At 42.7% G+C, this 21,430-nt stretch overlaps 1 protein-coding gene across 7 annotated transcripts in view; it reads left to right on the forward strand.

Moving 5' to 3' along the window:
• The first annotated feature begins 662 nt into the window (after positions 1-662).
• The window catches only part of LOC119954719 (disheveled-associated activator of morphogenesis 1-like), a 211,883-nt gene continuing 191,115 nt past the window's right edge, over positions 663-21,430 (forward strand). For 2 of the 7 annotated variants that reach the window (XM_038780224.1, XM_038780277.1), the window contains exon 1: positions 692-886. The gene's annotated coding sequence lies outside the window, so the exon portion shown is untranslated. Of the gene's footprint in view, positions 887-1,777; positions 1,917-2,114; positions 2,236-21,430 lie in introns of those variants that run through there. The other 5 variants (XM_038780252.1, XM_038780258.1, XM_038780234.1 and 2 more) reach the window with 5 other exon arrangements.

The raw sequence follows: 21,430 nt of genomic DNA on the forward strand, positions 1-21,430 counted from the left end.
TGTGGAAGATCTGTATATTCGATCTTTGACACAAGTATAATAAGAGCCATATGGCTCCTTGTGTCCTCGGTTTTGCCCCTGCCTGGAGTTGCTCACAAGAGGAAACATTTCTACCTGACTGTATTTAACTAGACCTTTGTCCTCTGGCCATAAACACAAATTTAATATAAGCAGTCTTAAGAAAATCGGTGAGAAAGATCTGGCCATTTTGACGAATTTGGAATGCGCACTTTTGGTAAACTAAAAGAAAATATTGGCATGACCTTAGCAATAATTAACTTTAAAAGTGTTCACATGGCAGTTCAAACTATGAGCGGTGATTCATTTATTATTACATGTCCAGGGTTCAAATAAGACGTGACGCGACCAGAATTTTAAAACCCAAGGTAATGTCTAGTTGTTAATAGAGAGCCTGCTGCTCTTTGGAGTTAAGTTTCAATGTACAGCTAGATAGCTCCGGCGGTGCAGAGTGCACGCAACGCACTCCCCGAGTGCGGACCTGTCGCCTGTGCCAAGTGGGAGGCTCGCGCGGACCTCGCACCGTTGGGGCCACGCGCCAAGCAGCCGCACGTGAGCCAAACGGCAACCAGTGACTGAAGACTGAAGAGGGTGGAGACTGAAGAGGGTGTCGCTCGCCCCTGGGAATTGTAGTTCCGCCCGATTGGCTGTTCCCCTTCCCTGTGCCGATAGGTGAACTACAAGTCCCACGGTGCAGCGCGCCGCGCCCCCCAGCGCATGCGCACCAAGACCGCCGCTGTCTTCGGTGGGGGTGAAACAGGATGATGTCACCTGCAGTGAGAGGAAATTGTTAAACTGAATCCTTTTGTAAAGAAGAAAGAGGGGAAAAGAATATGGACGTTGCCGTACGGATGGATGGGATTTGCTGGTGAGTTGAGTTCCCCTCCCCCCACCTCAGGGAGGGGGGGAAGGTGACATTTGCGGCAGGGGTTATTTATCCTGCTCTCCTGAGGGGGAAAGTGTGCGGAAAATGCCCAGGTTAGCGCCGGGCTGGGAACCGGGAGCCCGCCAGCTATTGCCAGGGCCGGTCACCCCACTGCTCCCGCGGCGAGAAGGAACCGCCGGGAGTCGTCTCCGGGCACCGACTGCACTCACTCTGCCCGGGGAGGAGGAGGGGGGGATGTCTTTGTAACCCCGAGCGCCCCCAAATCCACCCCATCGCAGCTGTTACTTTCACCTCTGCCGAAGAGTTCTTGTGTTTTATTGATTTGTTGGGGTTGGGGGAATTTTGCCCCGCAGAAGCAGCGATGAACGTCTCGGTCGTTTAGGCTGATTTTTTTTTCTCTCCTCCTGATTCCCGGGATTAAAACGCCAAGCCCACATGTCAGAAATCATTAATCTTTCCCAGTTCCATCCTGCGCTTCGCCTTTTGTTTTGTCAGCCCTGTGGATACCCGTTTGCCGCTTTTGTTGATGCTGTCCTGAGGTGAAGTTGAAGGCGGCGGGGTGGGAGTGTATGAGCTTTTCTTCTCTTTGTTTCTTTTTTAAATACATGGTCTTGGACAAGATGATATAAAGCGGGCGATCATTTCTTTTATATTGAACGTTTCAGAGACGGTGTGCAGCTGTTTTAATTATTTTGTGTGTGGGGGTGGGGGGGTAGTTGTTGGGGTGGGACTGGGATGTGATGGAGCCCGTCACCTGTAAAGGGATCCCCGTTTTCCTGTCCCTCGCCCTCTCGCAGCCTCCGCCCTGCTCTTTATGCGCGGTGCCGGGGGGTGGAGATGGTATATTTAAAACAGCTGGTGGCTGGGAGGGTCTGCTTTGTGGTTTCAGCGTGGGCTCTACCCTGGAATCATGCGAGTGGACTCCGCGTTTGAACTTTGTCAGGCTTGCACGTAACGATATTGAGGAGTCGGGAGAACTCCTTTGCTCCCGGTCGGAAAACCTACTGGAAATGTACGTACCAGTCCGCCAATTTTACTATGAGATTGGGGAGGGGAGGGGAGGGGAGGGGGCAACGCTGGGAGTAGAATTGCCGCAGTTTAACACGACCGGGAGGTGTGTGTTGGAAACTGGATGAGAGAGCTGGCGAGGATTGCTGTGTGTGTGTGTGTGTGTATATATATATATATATATATATGCACTGCGGTCAGATATGTGTTTGCATTATGTGATCGAATGGTAATGTTGGGTGTGTCCGATTTGAGCGTGAGGTCACCGGAGGAAAGGGTTCCACAGGATCCGATCAATAGACATGGCTTTGTAAAAGAAAGAGGTAAGAATGTGCTGCAGAAAGCGGATGGACATTGCGACTTTCACTCCCTTTTAGTAACTGCATCAAAAGTCTATTCGGATGACCAGGACTGAATTGGAGACTGACAATGAGTACAGGATGCGATTTTCCAATTCGGGCGTGGCGAAATCTTCTGTCTGCATGGGCAGATGTTTTGGGTGAAGGTTGTTTACCTTGTTACGAAGAACAATGTCCGATCAGTCAACACAGAGTAACATACTGGCCTGCATATACAAAGCAGATGTCGTCTGTTTTTAAAGCAATCTGGACATTTTTAAAGAAGTGACGACTGCATAAATTAATGCATTGGTGGGGTTACCTGAGAAGGACATTTTTAAAAGATTTTAATCTACAGTAGTAGATAAGAACTTTCGAACATAATTTCCCTTTTACCCCAAAGCTTGCTGTGGTATCTTGTTAAAGGGGTACAGTAAAATCCCGATCAGGGCGCATCCTAGGGGATGTACCTTCAAATTTGTTTTAAGCTGAGCCTCTTGATAGTCCGGGAGGTCCCAACTCATCTCTTTGTAACCTGATATATCTGCAAACGTGGTCCACGGAGAAACAAAAAATTCAAACGCTAAATGAAAACGCAGTAAAGCATTAAATGCTTCAAAAAGTCTTTATTTAATTTGATCACACATTACCATGACTTAACCTTGCAAAAACCTGGGAGTTGCCTCTTGAGGGGGGAAAAGGCTGTAATATTTGTCTGCCAAGTGTGTTGTTTGAATGTGAGCAAGACAGTCAAGTGAAGTCGTGATATTTTTGTGCTGCAGGACCCAATCCCGAGCATCTATGGCCTTTGGCATCAGCTAGGGTAACCGATGGTTGAGCATCCATTGAACTCTTTATGGTCATTGGCATCCTTGGTTGAACATACTGCATCTTCGAGGACATAATCTCAGTTCTATCATGAACCATCCACCTCGGCACGAGTTTCCATGGTTAGCTAAAATTTCTATGCAGACCTCTTGAAGATGAGCAATTTGCCTTGTCATCTGGTTGATTGGCCTTGCTCTGCTCCTCCTCGTTCTTGACATTTTGCACAGTCGCTACATGTTTAACCCAGTGCAGTGGAAGGAGTTGGCAATTGTGGCTTCCATCATCATCTTCCACACCTTTATCATCAAAATGGCCTCTAGAACTGTTCGATTCCCTCAAACATGAGTGATTAGGTGCTGTTGGTAATGGGCTTTTGGTTTTCTCACAATCCCTTGATCCATTGGCTGTGGTGTTGGGAGGCGAGGACATGAGCTTGATTCTCTTGGTGTTGGGGTTTGTGGGGTGGTGTCTATAATAACTTTCCTTTTTCCTATCCTGATAAGTTTTGACCACTTTTCTGATCTGTGCATTAAAAATGCTAAAGGTCATCCAGGTAGTTCTTTTAGCCTTGTACTCCTGTGGGTAGTATTTTGACGTTCGTAAAGCAATGTGGCTTCCTGGACTTCCCTATTGGAAGAACTGGCAGCTTTTCACTGCCATCCATGTTGACATAGTCCATGGCAGTGACGCATTCCTTGGTCTACTTTTCCTCTCTCTGATCAACAACACTTTTTAACTTTCTCGCACGTTTAGCCATAGATTCGGGTTTTTCACTCTTGGACGTTACACATCCTTTCAGGGGGAGATCTGTGTCAAATGATGACTTGTCCAGCGCTCCATGATTTTCATGCTCGTGTGTGGTCTAACTCCACTCTGGTCGACATAATGGCCAACATAATTGTGTGACAAGCTTAGACAAATTCCCTTAATCTGGAACTACCAGTGTGGAATTTTAGCTTGTAACAGACATCATTCAATGGAATTTGCTATTCTGCTGGCAGGGATGGTTAGCAACTTTGATATAACTGGAAATTCATGTCATCTGAGTTTGACTTATTGTGATCACTATAGTGTAAAATTCCCGATTGCCCTATGATCCTAAATATTGAAAATGTATAGGTTCTTGTAATTTTTGACAAATCATCTTCAATGATACAAAATCAGTTTTGACTAAACATATATTCCAGAAATGTACAGATTCTGTCCTAAATGGGTGAGTTGTGTTCTCCGAGACGAAAAGTAATTTGAGCACATTTAATGAAATGCAGCCTCCATTTGCCCCAATATTTCAATTCTCTTTGATTTTAAAGGTCAAACAGTATTTTTGATTTTTATAACATACACTGTGTAAGATGTGATGCAGGGTGAGAGGTTATCCCTGTTGATTGAAAAGTTTCACGTCCACATATAACAGCATTACATATTGAATGTAATGTTACATCCGCCAGAAATATTACAACCATGGTTTACAACTTGTTTGATTTATTTTAAAGTAATGGTGAAGATACCTGCTCAGAATACTGCTATAGAATTCCTTGGTGAGGCCTTGTAGAAATGCATTCAAAGTTGCAATTGATCACATGTTTAGAATGAAATCCAATCTCTGGCTAGTTTATAATATATTGTCAGTGTAGTATTCTTCAGAAAAGGAATTGCTGAAGAAAGTTTAAAAATGCTGAGGGAAAGGAACTTGGGCCATAAAAAGAGTAATTTTAATTAATCTGATTATAGGTCGTTCTGTTCTAGAATAAATTATTTTTCATCTTCTCCAGGGAAGTAAAAGATTTCCAGCAGCATACTACACAATGCTGATTTTTCAAGTTTATTGGATTGTCGATCTGTCTAGGAGTACTTGTGTCCTCACTGTAATTAGACCAGCGTATCAGCAAGCAAATGCCAAATTTCAGCATTTAATGTCTGTAAACAAACAGTGTAGCATAGGAACATAAGGAATTTTAAACAGAGGTAGAAGTTTATTTTTTTTGTTTTGTTTTTAAACAATAAAGATGTGTGAAATTGATTCATTTGTTAATAGTGCAGAATTTGTTTCCCTTCCAGTTTAGGAATAGATGTTTTACAACTGGAGCGAGTAATGACTGTACATTAGCATGACTGGACAGAATGATATTACTGAATTATGAGAGATTTCACAGAAATAGTTTAACTGTGTTTGGTGCAAAGCAGAAGTGTTACTATAAATTGCAGTTATTTAGAACAGCGTGGATGACTTCTCAAGCTATATTAATGATGTGGAGATGCCGGCGTTGGACTGGGGTGAGCACAGTAAGAAGTCTTACAACACCAGGTTAAAGTCCAACATGTTTGTTTCAAACACTAGCTTTTGGAGCACTGCTCCTTCCTTCACCTGAGGAAGGAGCAGTGCTCCGAAAGCTAGTGTTTGAAACAAACATGTTGGACTTTAACCTGGTGTTTTAAGACTTTTTTTACAAGTTATATTTAGGCAATATTTTTCTCTTGGAGATGCCAGTTATCAGTAATCTTTTCATTGATGGTCTTACTTTATTAGAGGTTGAATGTATTTCACTTTTTTCATTTTTGAACTTTTGCCCTGGTTTTGTTTTGTTTCACATATAACAGTTTTTGCTCTGGATGATCTAAGCTGTTTTTGTTCATGGTTTAATGCAATTTGTAGATGATAGCTGAATTTGTTTTGCACATATTATTTGACCTTGAGGCATACAGATCCTGTCATCTTAATACTAAATTGCACCTTTCAAGTGCATAACATGGTTTTGTTATACAACAGTATATTCCGTGTGTCAGTTACTATTGAAAAAAAAAGACTTTCTTCTTGGATTTGTGGTACAGCTGCTTCAAAAATACTTTCAACTGCAGAAAGGCAGGAAGGTCAAGAGCTACAGGTTAATTATTTTGAAATTGAATTCTTCTCCTTTCTTTTTTGAGTACATCCTGGTATCTGTTACACAAGTTCTTTCAACCTTTTTGGGGGGGGGGGGGAAGAGGAGAAAAGGATGATGTTTGGCTGGCTGATGTGAGGCACAGGTGTGCTGTAGCAACCAATATTTGGTGGTGAAACATTTGGGCAGCACTCCATTATGTCGTCTCACCTGTTTTGCAACCCGTGATCACTGGTTGAATTCCTGTCATTCATTTTTCACATACTTTCCTGTGGGCATCAGAAAGACAATGCAACTGGCAAACAGCTAATATGACTGGGAAGAAAGGAACTGTTGCAAGGAGGGAAGGAACTAATAGCTTATTTTCCCATTCTATGGCGATGATGCATTACTGTTTAGGGATGCAGCTAAGTATCGCTGACACTTCAGTACAAAACTGTTCTTTGTGCATCAATACACTTGTGGGTGTACCTACACCTCTGGAACTGTAGTGGTCCAAGAAGGCAGCTCGCCAGCGTCTCAAGGGCAACTAGTGATAGGCAGTAAATGCTGCTGGTCTAGCCAGCAATGCCCACATCCCATAAATATATATTTTTTAAATGAAGCAGTATACAAGACTATTGAGTACACCAAATATACAGTCTAATGGGTTACTCCAGGAGGGCATTTTGATCTTTTTTATTATAACTTTTAATGGGTTCTGGGGTTGTTGCCTTCCAATCAATATCAGGGGCAGTAAGACTTTTCTTAAGTGCAGGCTTCCTAAGTTTTTAACTGTGAAGAAGATCACCATAAATTTGGTCTTTTGCAAATTGGTCTTTTGCACAAATGGAGGTAGATAAATGAGTAGCAGGCCATTTTGGACGTATTTTGAAAGTAGGATTACAGATTGAGGGAATATGTTTCTACTGATAGCTTAGCATAAAACTGACCCAAATCTGCTTGTATAAAGAACCGAACCATTCTTAAACCATAATTGCAACAAAAGAGTTCCCCAAAATTGTGGATCAATATTTCAGGTAGAACTCTTCAAACATACTCAAGATGTTGCTGAATATTTTCATCATTTTTTGTTTTTATCTCCAGAACATGGAACCGAATCATTTTAGATTCAAAAACATAACCGCCTCTCACTGATTTAAAGTAAACTGATTTTTGATTAAAAGAGAAGCATTAACTGAAGTAAATAATCACTCGGTGAGTGGGTGGAAAAAACATTTTGAAAAGAAAATCCAAAACACGAAGTAGAGAATTTTGGAAAAATGATTTTGGCCTCATTAAGTTGTTTACTTCCCTTTCCCTAATTTATGATACGACTGAACTTGTAATACTTCCTTCCATAAGCTGGCTTACTCCAAACATCATGTGCAAACTTTTAAATGGCCTGGCCTGTGTGATGTCCAGTTCTGGACCAATATGTTTGAGTCATGCCCACCCTCACTCCATTAATCTCTGGCAAATCATGGATAGCCAGAAAGGCCAAGGACAGCACGACGGCACAGTGGTTAGCACTGTTGCCTCCAGCGCCAGGGACCCAGGTTTGAATCCGACCTCTGGTGACTGTGTGGAGTTTGCACTTCCTCCCCGTGTCTGTGCGGGTTTCCTCTGGGTGCTCCAGTTTCCTACCACAGTCGTGCCGGTTAGGTAAATTGGCCATGCTAAATTTCCCAAAAGTAAGGTGGGGTTAAGGGAATAGGAGCAGGGGACTTGGCCTAGGTGGGGTGTTCTATTTGAGCATGGGCTGGTTCTGACCTGATGGGCCAAATTGCCCTTTTCTGCACTATGAAATGTCAAGCCTTGACAACAGTGTGCATTTCGGGAAATAGTTTTAGATTTCAAGAAAAACTTGGAATTCCCCTCTGCTGATAGATAGATTGATTGTATTAGTGCTGTTTCTTGCCCTTACTCTGATCATAAGAATTTAATCTGTTATCTTTTCAATTGTAAGCTATACTCCCCTTGACCATGTGGCCTTACTCTTGACTCCCACTACTATCAAGAGTATGCCACTTCTCACCCCACTTCCTATTCAGTCTTTCTTCTGACAATTTCTCTGTTTGGACATTGGCTTTGATAACTACAGTCATCAGCTCTACATTTCCCCCCACCCTATTTTGCTTTTTGCAGTGCAAAGTGAAGTGAGGTTGAGATAGTTGCTGTTAAATGCAAGGGAAGGCAAGTTGAAGATCCAGTGCTGACCTTGTGTCAGAACACAGCTTTTGGGTGGATAGGGTTGTTACAATGGTAACAGGATGGCCTGTTCAATTTTGAGGGAATGATGTACATACAGCATGTTTCCAATAATTGTATTTAATTAAAGGTCTATATAAACAGGCTATTTTTCCTCCCATTTTCTTTTTATTTCGCTCTTCCTCCATGTGACCTTTTTTGGTTCTTTTACTGCCTCACACTTTATCTTTTGTAACATTGAATAACCTTTTGTACAGCTGCACGTCATGCATCCTATTAACTAACACTGGGATCTATTTGTTTCCTGTCCCTTTTATCCCCTTGTCCCAGTTCTGTAAAATGTTTATTTATCTTTTTTAGTTTGGGGGATTTTAAGATGAAATGTTAACTTGCCTTCTCAGCTGATGCTGACTGACCTGCATACTTCCAACATTTTTTTGTTTTTGTAAGCGATGAGGCTTCTACACGTGATATCACTGGAGCAAAAAGTACATTTGTGTTTGAATCATTTAGTCAATATAGGATGTGACAGAAAAATTTTAAAAATGGAATGTTGACTATGCTTTGTAGAAATTTCAGTTGTTGAGTGATCTTGTTAGTATTACCACTACTTGAATGAACTATAAAATACCTCACTGGGAGACACAATGTAATACTTAACATTCAGAATGTGCTAATTAGGTTTTATTGTGATGCAGTAAAAGTTTTTAGAAAATAGTAATTTAATTTTAACTAAAACTATCCTAGATTAACTTCTTGGGTGATCTCTGGCTAGTCGGGCCAATTCGTAACTTTCAACATTTAAAAGCTAATATGAAAATATACTTTAACCTTTTAACCTTCTGTAGATCCACTGTTATTCAAGTGGAAATTGCAAAGCTGCTTTGAAATACCTGGTGCAATAACTTTTTTTGAGACCACACGTGTGGTTCAGTTGGCATTATGTAAAAATATAGAATTGAATAATTTTATTATAGTAATATCTGTTTAGGAAACTTAGTATCTCTGTATTTTGTTGCAGGAGTGGCAGCTGTTCAGTGAGGGAGCATGTTGAGTTTCTTTTCAGCTGAACCTAATAGAAGAATAACTTTAAAAATGAGATTGGTTTTGCTCTGTACAATGATTTGCACTATTCTCTGAATTGAGTTGGGACATTCCAAAGTGTGCTTCCCTATACTAGAATTTTCATGGTAATGAGGATATATATGGACTTGCTAATGGGAAGCAATGGGATGTGGAAAATAATCAGTGACAGGAAGGATATAATCCAAGTTTGAAGAGTAAACAAGTTGCATGCTTCCTGATAGCTGTATGTGTGTACACCGTTTATATATTTCTGTACAGCAGTTCTAATTTCTAGTGACACCAGAGTGACAATGTAACTCAAAGGCCGAGATCTAATCTGGCTGGGAGATGTTTTCTCCTTATTTTGGGCTCAATGTTGTGTTGGAACTCTTGGTACTTTCCAAACAAAAGCAGATTTTTTGTTAAAGTGTTTTGACAAAGCAAGAATTCTTTCCTACATTTTTTCAAAACCTGCTTGCTGGAATCAGAGCCGTGCACCTGCAGAGCCCTCTACTGACTGCTGACAGCAAAAGTGTAAGAGGACTGATGTCTTTGAAATGTATAATCACAGATCATAGTAGTGTAAAATTCTATAATCAGTGCATTACTCCTGTATTGTATGCTATGTTAATTCGCATTTACCGTTGTCTTGATGAATGACATAACCCAAAATTGGTACTTCCCTTTGGTATGGACATCCTTTATTGCAGCAGTACCTTAGTCGTAATTTGCATCCTTGGAATCTGACAGATACGTGCAAAATATGATAGTGATCTGTGCCTCTCCCAGTTCCAAGTGCTCAGGTGATTGGTGCAGTTCCACATTATCAATATTTAAAATTTATAAATGGTCTTTTTGAAGTTTTGTTTTAAATTTCTAAATGGGTTTCTTTGAAGTCCTGGAAGAAAGATTTTTAAGTTTGTGGTGATTGATGAGCAGAAGTTGGTGCAGGAACTTTGGATTCGCTGGATTTTTGGAGAGTGGAGGATGGTGAAAGGAGCAAAGAGAGTGAATAAATAATTGAGTTTTTGAGTTGACAAAGGCATGTATGGAGGTTTCAACAGCATATTGACTAAGGTAACGAGGAGTGTGTGAAACATTAGAGACAGAATACTGACCTTGATGATGGAGAGGATATGGGGTCACAAACTAAACGAGGTGTTGAACAGGAAGTCGAGGTTATGCACGATCCAGTTCTGCCTGGGAAGGGGATTGGAGTTTGTGGTGGGGCTAAAAATTATGGTTTCTCAATGTTTAACTGGAGGAAATGGAGATTCATCCGTGGGTTTGCTGAAGAAGCACAAAGCCACAGGAGGGATTAAGAGAATTGGTGATGAAGTAGATCAAGGAATTGTCACTATGCAATGATACTGATCCCAATCTGGGAATGACGCTGTCAAAGGGCAACGTGCAGATAAAGATGTGGAGCAGCCAACAATCAATTCCAGAGATTATTTTTATGAGAGTAGGTTGAATGTTATGGCTATGATTGGATCAATAAGATGAAACCAACTGAGAGTAATTCTACTGAACATAATAGAGAAAAGACATTGGAGTAAGATGATGCAGACAGTAAAGGCTGAAGAGCAGACCAGGAAGGATTTTTGTATCACTGTTACGGAAAATGTATTCATGGTTGGAGTTTTAAAGTGTACTTCTGTCATATGACAGTCTACTTATCACATCTATTCCACCATATTATCCTGGTGGACTATTAAAATATTCCATGAATGTAATCTAAGAGCAAAGTCTTGGGTCACAAGTCAGATAAGTTTTAATGTGACAAGGATTGTGTCCGCGGGGTGATAGGGGGAAGACCAGACTGCATTGTTAAGGGCAGGCAACTTAATGCCAATGTGTGGAGACTTTTAAATATTGTTATGATGCCCTCCGAAGGAGGGGAAGTATAGGTTGTGGCAGTAATGGATGCGGAGAAAACTTTCGATTGGGTGGAGTGGGAGTACCTGTGGGAGGCGCTGGGTAGGTTTGGGGAGGACTTTATTTGGTGGGTGCGATTGCTGTACCAGGCAGGCGCCTGTGGCAAGCGTGTGCACGAACCTTCTTAGGTTGGGGTATTTTAAATTGCACCGGGGGACGAGGCAAGGGTGCCCTCTGTCCCCGCTATTATTTGCTCTAGCCATTGAGCTGCTGGCCATGGCATCGAGAACCTCAAGGAAGTTGCATGGGCTGGTCCGGAGTGGTGGTGGGTGGAGCACCGGGTGTCGCTCTACGCGGATGATCTCCTCCTGTATATTTCGGACCCCACTGGAGGGGATGAGGGAGGTCATGCAGATCTTGAGGGAATTTGGCAGTTTTTCGGGGTACAAACTGAACGTGGGGAAGAGCGAGTTGTTTGTGATCCAGGCTAAACGGCAGGACAAGAGACTGAGTGAGCTGCCGCGTAGGAGGGTAAAGAAGAGCTTTTGCTACCTGGGAATGCAGGTGGCTCCGAAGTGGGATTCTTTGCATAAGCTTAATTTGACCCGGCTGGTGGACCAAATGGAAGGGGACTTTAAAAGATGGGACATGCTCCCGCTGGCACTGGTGGGCAGGGTACAGACTGTGAAAATGACGGTCCTCCCCAGATTTTTATTTGTATTTCAGTGCCTCCCCATCTTCATCCCTAAGGCCTTTTTCAAGTGGGTGAATAAGATCATCTCTGGATTTGTGTGGGCGAATAAGACCCCGTGAGTAAAGAGAGTGTTGCTGGAACACAGTCGGGGGAGGGGGGGGGGGGGGGGGCTGAACTTTTGCAACTACTACTGGGCGGCCAATAAAGCTATGATTAGGAAGTGGGTGCTGGGGGAAGGGTTGGCATGGGAGCGGTTGGAGGCGGCGTCATGCAAAGGCACCAGTATGGGAGCATTGGTAATGTCACCTCTGCCGTTCTCGCCGGCCCGTTATACCACAAGCCCGGTGGTGGTGCCGGAACTGAAGATCTGGGGGCAGTGGAGGAGAAACAAGAGGATGGAAGGCACGTCGGTCTGGACCCCGATATATAATAACCACAGGTTTCTACCGGGTAGGATGGATGGCGGGTTCCAGAGCTGGCAGAGGGCAGGTATCGAAAGGATGGGTGACCTGTTTATCGATGGGAGCTTTCCTCGCCTGCAGGCACTGGAGGACAAATCTAAACTGCCGCCAAGGAACGTCTTTAGATATTTGCAAGTGCGGGCCTTCCTGAGGAAACAGGTGGTGGCCTTCCCGCTCCTGCCGCCACTGGGGATACAGGATAGAGTAGTTTCCGGTACCTGGGTGGGGAAGGGGAAGGTGTTGGATATCTACCAGGAGCTGTTGGAGGTGGAGGAAACCCCGTGGAGGAGCTTGAGGGCAAATGGGAGGAGGAGTTAGGAGGAGCATTAGAGCCGGGTCTGTGGGCGGAAACCCTAAGTAGGGTCAATTCAGGGCAGCACGGTGGCCTAGTGGTTAGCACAGCTGCCTCACGGCGCTGAGGTCCCAGGTTCGAATCCCGACTCTGGGTCACTGTCCGTGTGGAGTTTGCACATTCTCCCCGTGTCTGCGTGGGTTTCACCCCCACAACCCAAAAAATGTGCAGAGTAGGTGGATTGGCCACGCTAAATTGCCCCTTAATTGGAAAAAATAATTGGGTAATCTAAATTAAAAAAAAAAGTAGGGTCAATTCCTCCTCGTCATGTGCTAGGCTCAGTCTAATCCAGTTTAAGGTGGTCTACCGGGCACACATGGCGGCGAGGATGAGAGAGTTTTTCAGGGTGGAAGACAGGTGTGCGGAAAGCCCAGCAAACCATGTCCATATGTTTTGGGCATGCCTGAAGCTTGGAGGGTTCTGGCAGGGGTCTGCCAAGGCAATGTCCAAAGTGTTAGGTACACGGGTGATGCCGAGTCCATTGGTGGTGATCTTTGGAGTGTCAGAAGACCCGGGAGTTCAGGGAGCGAAAGAGGCTGACGTCCTGGCCTTTACCTCCCTAGTAGCCCGGAGACGGATCCTTTTAATGTGGAGGGACTCAAAAACCCCCGAGTGTAGAAACTGGGTTAGTGACATGGCTGGGTTTCTCAGCCTCGAGAAAATAAAGTTTGCCTTAAGAGGATCAGTGCTTGGGTTCTTCCGGAGGTGGCAGTCGTCCATCAACTTTCTTGGAGAAATTAAAAATGTCGGCAGTAGCAGCATTCCGAGAGGGGGGTGGGGGGTGGATGTGTTATTTTATGTTATTTCATGTGGTGTGTGAAGATTGAGCCGATTGGGGAAATGTCTTTTTTCACCATGTTAATGTTCAATGTTTACTGTTCTTTTTTTTGTTATTGTTATAACATTTTACAAATACTTCAATAAAAATATTTTTTTAAAAAGTACTTCTGTTAATAATACAAAACATGCACATATTTTTATGTCTGACTTAATTTCTATTTTGTGTCAAAACACTGCAGGGCATTTTCTTTTTCTTGGAAGCAGTGGCTATTGTAATCATGCCAACGCATTGCTGCAGTTAGTAACTTGCGTGGTCTGAAATGGGCCTGTGCAACTCTTTGTAGCATGTTTCATTTTTATTCATGGGATGTGGGCTTCATAGGCCAAGCTGATGTTTACTCATCCCTAATTGCCATTGAAAAGGTGGTGTAAACTATGGTTCAGATATACTCACAGACAGTGGTGTAGTGGTATTGTCACTGGACTAATAATCCAGAGACACGGGATAATGTTTGGGTTTGAATCCCACTGGGTCAGATGGTGAAATTTGAGTTAAATAAAAATCTGGAATTAAAAGTCTAAAGACGACCATTAAACCATTATCAATGATCGTAAAAACCCATTTGGTTCACTAAGGAAATCTGCCACCCATACCTGGTCTGTGCTGCATGTGACTCCAGATCCACAGGGATGTGGTTGACTCTTAAATGAGATGGGCAATAAATGCTGGTCTAGAACGCTTCCCATGAACGAATAAAGAAAAAAAAAAATGGTGTTGGGTAGTTCCAGGATATGATCCAGTAACAGTAAGAATGGTGATATAGTTCCAAGTCGGGATGTGTGGGGCTTGGAGGGGAATTTTCAGGTGATGGTGTTCCCTTGTCCCTTGTCCTTAATTTAGGTGGTGGTGATTGCAAGTTTGACGTCAAATGAGCTTTTCTGAGTTGCTACAGTTTATCTTGTAGATGGGAGGCATTGCCACTGTGCACCGTGATGTGGATCTGCTGTGGTGGATAGGCTGTTAGATGTATTTGAAACTTAATTGCATTTTATTTTTATGATTTTAAATAAACAATTAAGGGGTTGATTTGTCCTGGATGATATCCAGCTTCTGAGTGCTGTTAAGAGCTGCACTCCCAACCAGGCAAATAGAGAATATTCCTTCACACCTTTGACTTCTGTATTGTAGATGGTGGAAAGGCTGATGCCTCCGACCTGCCTTTATAGCCATGGTCTAGTCATGGCTGACCTGAACCTCTGTGATGTTAGTGAGGAATTCAACAATGGTAATCTTATTGAATGTAGAGTGGTGGTGATTAGATTCTTTATTTTACTTTTGGAGTTTCTTGTTGCTTAGCATTTGTGATGTAAATATTTCTTGCTATTTATCAGCACAAGCCTGAATGTTGCCCGGGTCTCAAACTGCTTCATTTCCTCAGAAGTTGCGAATGGAACTGAACAGTGTACATATCAGCACGAGCCTGAATGTTGTCCAGGCCTCAAACTACTTCATTTCCTGAAAATTGCGAACGGAACTGAACACTGTGCAATAAATCAACAGCAAGCATCCCCACTTTTGACTGTTTTGTAGGGAAAGTAATTGAAGCAGCTAATGATATTATCCTGAGATTCCCTTGATTTCAATTTTACTACAGCTTCTTGATGTCACACTTGGTTAAATGCTGTCTTGATGTCGAGGGCAGTCACTCAAACCCCCCCCAGGACTTGGTTCTTTTGTCCATGTTTGGACCAAGGCTGTAATGATATCTGGAGCTGAGTGGTCTCAAACTGAGAATTGGTAAGCACATTAATCAGTAGGAACCGCTTGATAGCACTGTCAATGACATCTGATTGAGAGTAGACTGGGACAGTAATTGGCTGGATTGGACTTTTCCTGCGTTTTGTGGAAAGAGCATACCTGCGTCATTTTTGTAGATGTAAATGTTATATCTGTACTGGAATAGCTTGGCTAAGGTGGTGTTAGTTCTGGAGCACATGTCTTCTGAACTATTGCTGGAATATTGTCAGGATCCAAAGACTTTGCTGTATCCAAAGCTCTCAGCCATTTTTCAATCTCGTGAAGGAAATTGGCTAAAGACTGACATCTGTGTTGCTGGGAACCTCAGAAGGGAGGTGGACCATACATTGGCAAATCTGGCTGAAGATGGTTGCAAAACCTTCAGCCTTGCACTGTGGATTTTTGTAGAGCCTGTTCTTTTGTTCATTATTTAAATGTTCACCACTGCTCGACTGGGTTTGGCAGGATTTGCAGGGGTTTGATATAATCTGTTGTGGAACCACTTAGCTCTGTCCATATTACTGTTTATGGTGTTTAGCATGCATGTCATTCAACAAGTTGGCACTTCATTTTTAGGTATGCATGGTTCTGCTCCTGGCATGCGCTCACTCTCTCAATCAGATTTGATTCCTGGCTTGTTGGTAATTATAGAGTGAGAATTATGCTAGATCATGAGGTTATAGATTGTGGCAGAATATAATCCTTCGATACATGGCCCAGTTGATTGCCCAGTTTTGAGTTGTATCTATTCGGAATCTCACTATTTATCTCCGTGGTAGTGCTCCATAACATGATGGAGGATGTCCTCAGTTTGAAGTCAGGATTTTATCTCTACAAGAATTGTACAATTAGTCACTCCTCCAATGCTGTCTTGGACAGATCCATTTTTAACAAGAAAATTATTGCGGTTTGAGTTCAAGAATAGCCATGATATTGAATGGTGGAGTAGCTTCAACTACTACTCTTTGTTGGAGCTTTTGGTACCTGTCACAGATCCTTCAAGAGTTGATGTTGGGACAGCCCAACTGTTTTATTCTTCAACTTTATTGTAATGGCCTGTTAGGTCATTTCAGAGGATAGTTAAGAGACGACCGTGTTGCTGTGGGTATGGAGTCACATATGGCCCAGACCGGTTAAAAACAGATTTCTTCTTAAAGGACATTGCTGAACTGGAAGGGTTTTTACAACAATGTGGTAGTTTGACTCTGGATAAAAGCAAATTACTGCGGATGCTGGAATCTGAAACGAAAGGGAAAATGCTGGAAAATCTCAGCAAATCTGGCAGCATCTGTAGGGAGAGAAAAGAGCTAACGTTTCGAGTCCGATGACTCTTTGTCAAAGCCAACAGACAGAGAAAGTGGGAAATATTTATACTGTGGAGTGAGAATGAAAGATGAGTCATAGCCACAGAAACCCAGGGAAACCGGGTGCTAATGGCCACAGATACCAAGGGGAAAGAGTGCTAATGGCAGTCCCCAGAGAGGACAAAAGATGTGAAAGGTCAAACAGCAGGGAAACTAACATCAGAGGATGAACTGTAGGTGTGGGGGGAGGGGAAGGGGGAAGCAAAGAGGAGACAGGTACAGGAAAGATGGATAAGATTGGGGGGGGAAAATTAAATGTATATTAAGAAAGAAATGGTAAAAGACAGTTAAAATGAAATGAAAACAAATGGGTCGAGGTGGGGCTGATCATCTGAAGTTGTTGAATTCGATGTTCTGGCCGGAAGGCTGCAGCGTGCCTAACCGGAAGATGAGATGTTGTTCCTCCAGTTTGCGTTGCGTTTCACTGGAACATTGCAGCAGGCCAAGAACAGACATGTGGGCATGGGAGCAGGGTCTTTGTTGAAATGGCAAGCAACAGGAAGGTCAGGATCCTGAATGCGCACAGACCGAAGATGCTCAGCAAAGCGATCACCCAGTCTGCGTTTGGTCTCTCCGATATAGAGGAGACCACATTGGGAGCAGCGAATGCAGTAGACCAAATTGGAAGAGATGCAAGTGAAACACTGCTTAACCTGGAATGAGTCTCACTCCACAGTATAAATATTTCCCATTTTGTCTGTTAGCTTTGACAAAGAGTCATCGGACTCGAAAGGTTAGCTCTTCTCTCTCCCTACAGATGCTGCCAGACCTGCTGAGATTTTCCAGCATTTTCTCTTTCGTGGCAGTTTGACTGATTGGTGGGTGTCCCTTTATCAGCATACTAATAGTTTTACAGTACACAAGTGTCAGCGTTCCCTTTTCTTGAAGTGTGGGTCTAACATAGTCAGCTGCAAATCAAATGTAAATCTCTTGAAGTTCACTAAAGCTTTGGTGAGAAGACTTGATTTTTGGTTGGTCTAGACTGCTGACTTTGGCAACAATTCGCATCTTTGACCTGTTTTTACATGTGTGAAACTTATGCTGATGCCCAAGGCTCCTAAAGTGTCAGCTTTATTGTAATATGAATGTAAAATGGCTAGGATTTGTAAAATCAACAGCAGGAAGACTTGCATAGGTGCACTCTAGTGGATGTCACTCAGTGTAGAAGTATCTTTACTTGTGGCGTGCAGCTGCATGCGATACATGCTTTGGTGACTGACGGCATGAGATTGGGCCTGGAATGATGTAAATACAGCTTTTGATGTTTGTTGGCAGAAGCAGCTCTGTTTTTCCATACCTTTCAAAGAAGTCAGGGCGGTAGCAGTGATTTTGTGTTCTGTGGCGCAGGTTATATTTTCCACTTTACGGGGGTACATTCATGATTCAAGCAGATTTACAAGATAACAAAATACTGCTGTTATTTTTATCGTAAAAGTAACTTGACAATAGTATGCTTCTAAGATGGACAATGATTTATTTTCTGAAAGCCTGGGAGGCGAGGCTAGGGAGCAGCCCCAAGTTGGAGAATTTTCCCTCTTCCCAACTTATTTTTTCCCTCTGTGTTTTATTTTTCTCTTTCCCCCCCCCCCCCCCCCAGCTAGGGTGTTCCCTAGTGGGACAATTCCCACCCCCATTTCAGAACTGCTCGAAGTAATTTAAGAAATTACTCTTAAAAATGAATTGTACTAAAACAAATACAGGCTAGTTGGAACTCAACTCTGCAGTTGAACCAACAAATTGCTGGAATTTATGCGGTGGCTCAGTGAGTATTTGGAGAGAAAGATTAATGTTTTGGGTGGAGACCCTTTCAGAAAATCTATTTCTGTTCTCCAAAGCAGATTTGACTCCAGATTAAACCAGTAGCATTTAGTAGTTCTTTGTCATGTAGGAGTTCCAAATTGAAACCATTGTGCAGAGTCCCAACAATGTCCCTGACCAAAGTAATAATTCTTGATTTATAAAATCTGTATTTGTTTAGATTTTTTTATTAACCTAATAAACGACAGGTGCTGCAATTGTTTAGATTTTGTGTTTATAAATATTGTTATGGGCCAGGGTTTAAAGAACACCAAAGTGTATCATGGAGTTCACCTGATCCACAACTTTTACTAGATTGTGGTATGGGGAGCACACAGCCCACTCTACAGGTGTGGTACAGCAGAACAGGTGTGGTACAGCAGAAATGGAAAAGTATTTTTTAAAGCAAAACCGTGTTTATTTTATGAACTCGAGTTAACCTTTTTAAAACTACAGTGAACATCTTAATAGAACATAGAACAGTACAGCACAGAACAGTCCCTTCGGCCCTCGATGTTGTGCCGAGCAATGATCACCCTACTCAAACCCACGTATCCACCCTATACCCGTAACCCAACAACCCCCCCGCTTAACCTTACTTTTATTTTTAGGACACTACGGGCAATTTTAGCATGGCCAATCCACCTAACCCGCACATCTTTGGACTGTGGGAGGAAACCGGAGCACCCGGAGGAAACCCACGCACACACTGGGAGGACGTGCAGACTCCGCACAGACAGTGACCCAGCCGGGAATCGAACCTGGGACCCTGGAGCTGTGAAGCATTTATGCTAACCACCATGCTACCATGCTTAGCAACCATTAATTCAAATACACCCCCCCCCCCAAAGAATACAATACTAAGCAATCCTTTAAGCTTTCCTTTTAACATCCATAAGACTTAAAACACCTTTTACCAGAAGAACATCAGGTTAAAGTCACTACTGTTATTAGTTTTATATCACCAGGATCGATTTACAGTCTTTAGATTACAGAGAGAGACTCTAATACACCTTCTAGCTGTGACTGCAGCTATCCAGCTCTGAAAACGAAACTAAAACCCACCCTGCAGCAAACAGCCTAAAACAAAAGCAAAAAAACGAAAGCAAAAAGCTGACAGACAGCCCAGCTCCACCAACTCTCTGACATCACTGCAGTAATAAACACCCATTTCTTAAAGATACACTTGCTACAGATACTTATATACACACCCATTTCTTAAAGGTACAATTTTAAAACATTCATTTCTTAAAGGTACTCTCACATGACGATATGCAACAACTAGCATTTGAGTTTGGGTTTAATCTTTTTACCATCAATAGGAATGGATTTCATGGCAGCATGGTGGCGCAGTGGTTAGCACTTGCTGCCTCACGGTGCCGAGGCCCCAGGTTCAATCCCGGCTCTGGGTCACTGTCCGGTCCATGTGGAGTTTGCACATTCTCCCCGTGTTTGCGTGGGTTTTGCCCCCACAACCCAAAGATGTGTAGGCTAGGTGGATTGGTCACGTGAAGTTGCCCCTTAATTGGAAAAAAAGAATTGGGTACTGTAAATTAAAAAAAAAGGAATGGATTTCATTTGGAGATGGAGGCCTGCCTTTGCCACCGCATCCACTTTGGTGTCATGAGTTAGTACCTATTGGAGAGAGTCATTGGGGCAAGGGTTTGGAGTTATGGTTGATTTTAATCCAGAAATGTAAACTGGAGCTTCAACTACAAGGCATGAGTTTATTTTCAGCTAGGGATTGGAGGGAGGGTTAAGCGGCAGTGGGTTGGAGATCATGAGTTTAGGAAAGGTCAGGAAGAGAATTGGAGATCAAAGAGTTTGGGTTCGAAATTGAAAAACTGTTTGTAACCTCTCATAAGCTCCTGGTTGAAGACTCGCTTGCTGAGAGTGGGTTAATTGTCTACTTCCATCCTGCCTCTGCCGCAACTAGAGATGGATGGGTTTGAGACAGTTTGGATTTAAGTTTCCGATTTTTTAATGTTGTACCCTTTCAATGGACCTAATCCCATCTGTTTTTGAAGATCAAACTTACCCCATGATCTCTGGGAACCAAAAGTACAAATGCCCTAACTTGAAAGGGTGAATTGAAATCTATTGGACTGAAAATATGTGAAACTACAATAATTTGTTCAGATGAGGCGATAATGGAAAGAATTCTACCTATTTCTGAAGTGTTAATTAGGATAAAGGTATTTGTCACTGCAATCTGGATGGTGGGAGAGATAGATAGCAGCCAACAAAATGTATTAAATGAGGGCCAATACATTAGGATTGTGTTTCAGCTTCATGCAGTGCAGACCAGTCCACCGAATATTCAACTGCTCTTTAACCTGTAAGTGCATTTTAAAAAGTGACAAAGTAAGGTTTGTTCAAACTAATTTGAGATTTTTTTTTCTCCCTTTTCAACTGAAGCTTTTGTGTGCAACGGTTGCCAACACCCTGTATAAATTCATCAACTATTTTTTTCTTTCCCCAAATACAAAGTACATCTTCATTATTTAACAACCTGACTGGCAGCAGTGATCAAAGCAGCAGTCATTCAGCAAATCATGCTCATCATTTATGTTAGTAGGGTGGCACCGTGGCGCACTGGTTAGCACTGCTGCCTCATGGCTCGAGGACCCGGGTTCGACCCCAGCCCCTTGTCACTGTCCGTGTGGAATTTGCACATTCTTCCCATGTCTGCGTGGGTCTCACCCCCACAACCCAAAAGATATGCAGTATATGTGGATTGACCATGCTAAATTGTCCAATAAAAAAAAATCATTGATTTTAGTTGAATGACTTTACCGTTTTCATGGGTGGTACAGTGGTTAGCACTGTTGCTTCACCGAGCCAGCTTGGGTCACTGTGCGTTCTCCCTGGGTCTGTGTGGGTTTCCTCCGGGTGCTCCAGTTTCTTCCCACAAGTCCCGAAAGATGTGCTGTTAGATGAATTTGACATTCTGAATTCTCTCTCGGTATACCCGAACAAGTGTTGGAATGTGGCAACATGGGGCTTTTTGCAGTAACTTCATTGCAGTGTTAATGTAAGCCTACTTGTGACAATAAATATTATTATTAATAATATCACCTAATGAGTTTAATTT

The sequence above is a fragment of the Scyliorhinus canicula genome, chromosome 2 (genome assembly GCF_902713615.1).
Source record: "Scyliorhinus canicula chromosome 2, sScyCan1.1, whole genome shotgun sequence".
NCBI lineage: Eukaryota > Metazoa > Chordata > Chondrichthyes > Carcharhiniformes > Scyliorhinidae > Scyliorhinus > Scyliorhinus canicula.